Source organism: Nelumbo lutea, chromosome 8 (assembly GCF_056320005.1).
Source record: "Nelumbo lutea isolate HS-2025 chromosome 8, American lotus-T2T, whole genome shotgun sequence".
NCBI classification, from domain to species: Eukaryota; Viridiplantae; Streptophyta; class Magnoliopsida; order Proteales; family Nelumbonaceae; genus Nelumbo; species Nelumbo lutea.
In genome coordinates, this window is record NC_142691.1 from 45,804,197 (window position 1) to 45,807,336 (window position 3,140).

Consider the following 3,140-nt stretch of genomic DNA (forward strand, 5'->3'; position numbering starts at 1 on the left):
CATTTATTTATTTTAGGATGTAGGTTTGTATATTCCAATACTTCACTATACATTTTCAATTGTAATAAGGTTAGTTATTTTGTGAATATTGGCTTGTTTATTGCCTTGACTTTTGCAATTTCTGACAAGCAGAGTCGAGCTGGAGGAAATCCTCTACGACCCGGAGATTGAAAGAACTCTCTGTGTCCGACTAAGAGCAGCCAAACAAGTCCAGCAAGAAGCTCAAGAAGCTCAAGAGGCTCAAGAAATGGCTGAGCAGAGGACTATGATGGACTATGCCAAACCCACTCTCAATGGAGCTGCCTCCAGCATTATCAGGCCCAATATTGCTGCTAACAACTTTGAGATCAAACCTACCATCATACAAATGATTCAAAACATGGTGCAATTCTGTGGATTGGCCCATGAAGATCCCAATGCACACATTTCTAACCTTTTAGAAATTTGTGACACCTTCAAACATAATGGGGTAAGTGATGATGCCATTAGGTTGAGGTTATTCCCATTTTCTTTGAAGGATAAAGCCAAAGCATGGCTGAATTCATTACTGGCAGGATCAATAGCTACGTGGGATGAAATGGCCAGCTGTTTTCTCTCTAAATATTTTCCCCCTTTTAAAACTGCTAAAATGAGGAATGACATCACTATTTTTTTCCAGCAAGAGGGGGAATCTTTATACGAGTCATGGGAACGATACAAGGAGCTGTTAAGGAGAGTTCCTCACCATGGCCTCCCCAGTTGGTTGCAAGTGCAGACTTTCTATAATGGTCTTACTGACTCAAATAAGACCATATTAGATGCTGTAGCCGGAGGGTCCATAAATAATAAAACTCCTGAGGTTGCCCATGCACTTATTGAGGAAATGGCAGCCAACAACTATTAATGGCATTCTGAAAGAACTCAAACTAGGAAGCAGCATGGCTTGCATAATGTTGATACTTATACGGCACTATCTACACAAATAGGAGCACTCAGTAAGAAAATAGATGAAATGCAGATAGCTGCCATGCATGTGCAGCTTCTTAATTGTGAATTGTGTGGGGGAGGCCACATCAGTACTGACTGCCAAGTTGGCAATCAGTTCAGGCCATCTACTGAACAAGTTGACTAAGTCAGCAATTCGTCAAGTAGCAGGGTTATCAGAGTCACCATACTTTTCATCTAGGATGGAGGGGACATTCAAACTAGTCCTGGCCAAATCAACATACTTCCAAGCTATTCCACCAGACTTATCATCAGCCTAAACCAAAGTCCAATTTGGAGGAACTGATGACAAAATTTATAGCAGGTGCAGAAACCAAGTTCCAGAACCAGGAAGCCTCAATCAAAAATCTGGAAAACCAAGTGGGGCAATTGGCACAATTAATCTCTTTCAGACTGCCGGGAACTCTTCCAAGCAATACTGAAGTGAATCCATGAGAGCAGGTGCAAGCTATTACCTTAAGGAATGGAAAAGAGTTGCCCGAGGTAGAAAAGAAGAATTGGGCTGAACCCAAGGTAGAAATAAGCCTTGGGACCGGACAACAGAAGACGGAACAACCAGAAGCACAACAAGGGATGCACCAGCAGCCACAAGTTCCATTCCCTAACAGGCTGAAGCAACAAAAATTGGAAAAGGAATTTGGTAAGTTTCTTGAAATATTTAAAAGTTTACATATTAATATTCCTTTTGCTGATGCTTTAGCCCAGATGCCACACTATGCAAGGTTTTTAAAGGAATTATTGGCAAACAAAAGGAAACTGTGAGATGTGGCTATAGTTGCTTTAAATGAGGAATGTTCTGCTATCCTTCTAAACAAGCTGCCTCAGAAACTCAAAGATCTAGGGAGTTTCACTATTCCATGTACCATTGGCAGTTTAAAAATTGAAAAAGCTTTATGTGACCTGGGAGCTAGCATCAATTTAATGCCATATTCTATCTTCAAGAAATTGGGGTTGAATGAACCCCAACCCACTAGAGTGGCATTACAATTGGCTGATAGATCCATTAGACATCCTAGGGGGATCATAGAAGATGTGTTAGTTAAAGTTGACAAATTCATTTTCCTAATTGATTTCATTGTGTTAGACATGCAAGAAGATGTGGAGGTCCCGCTTATCCTAGGGAGACCTTTCCTGGCTACCAGGAAAGCAATGATTGATATCCAACAAGGACAACTCAGCCTTAGGATACAAGATGAGGAGATAATTTTTAAAATGTCTGATGCTATGAAACATGTACCCTCTAGTGATGATTCTTGTTTTATGATTGATGCCATTGAATTGACAATTGATGAATGCTTCCAGGTAAGTAGAATAACTAATCCTCTTGAACTCTGCCTCCAGTAGGGAGAACTTGAAGAAGGAGAAAATGAAGAAATAAACCTCATGATAGCATACTTGAATGATAAGCCTCAATTCAAGGGAAAGGGGTTTCTTAAATTAGAGAACTTAGGCAAATTGCCTGGACCATCAGGTAAGCCATCACCCCAAGAACCCCCCACCCTTGAACTGAAGCAATTACCATCCCATTTAGAGTATGCTTTCCTTGAGGAACCATCAGATCTCCCCGTGATAATTTCAGCAGCACTGAATCCCTTACAAAGAGAAAAATTATTAAGAGTGTTGCGGGAATACAAAAATGCTATAGCTTGGAAGGTAGAAGATATCAAAGGCATTAATCCATCAATCTGCACTCACAGAATTTTGATGGAAGAGGACAGCAAGCCTTCCGTTCAGCCCCAAAGGCGCCTGAACCCCAACATGAAAGAAGTGGTAAAGGCTGAAATAATTAAGTTGTTAGATGCTGGGATCATTTATCCTATTTCTGATAGTTCTTGGGTAAGCCCTGTGCAAGTTATGCCCAAGAAAGGGGGTATGACTGTTGTTCCAAATGAGAAAAATGAACTCATCCCTACTAGAACCATCACCAGATGGCGTGTGTGTATTGACTATAGAAAATTAAATGAAGCCACCCGGAAGGACCATTTCCCTCTCCCATTTATGGACCAAATGTTGGAGAGGCTAGCCAGGCATGAGTAGTATTGTTTCTTGGATGGATATTCAGGGTATAACCAGATACCAATTGCACCAAAAAATCAAGAAAAGACCACTTTTACTTGCCCATATGGAACCTTTGCATACCAAAGGATGCCCTTTGG

General features: G+C 40.9%; 1 non-coding gene across 1 annotated transcript; it reads right to left on the bottom strand.

Moving 5' to 3' along the window:
• Window positions 1-625: 625 nt before the first annotated feature.
• LOC148843979 (small nucleolar RNA R71) lies at window positions 626-732 on the bottom strand. Its single transcript, XR_016103931.1, has one exon. It is a non-coding gene; the product is annotated as a small nucleolar RNA R71 (small nucleolar RNA).
• Between the last annotated feature and the right edge of the window lie 2,408 nt (window positions 733-3,140).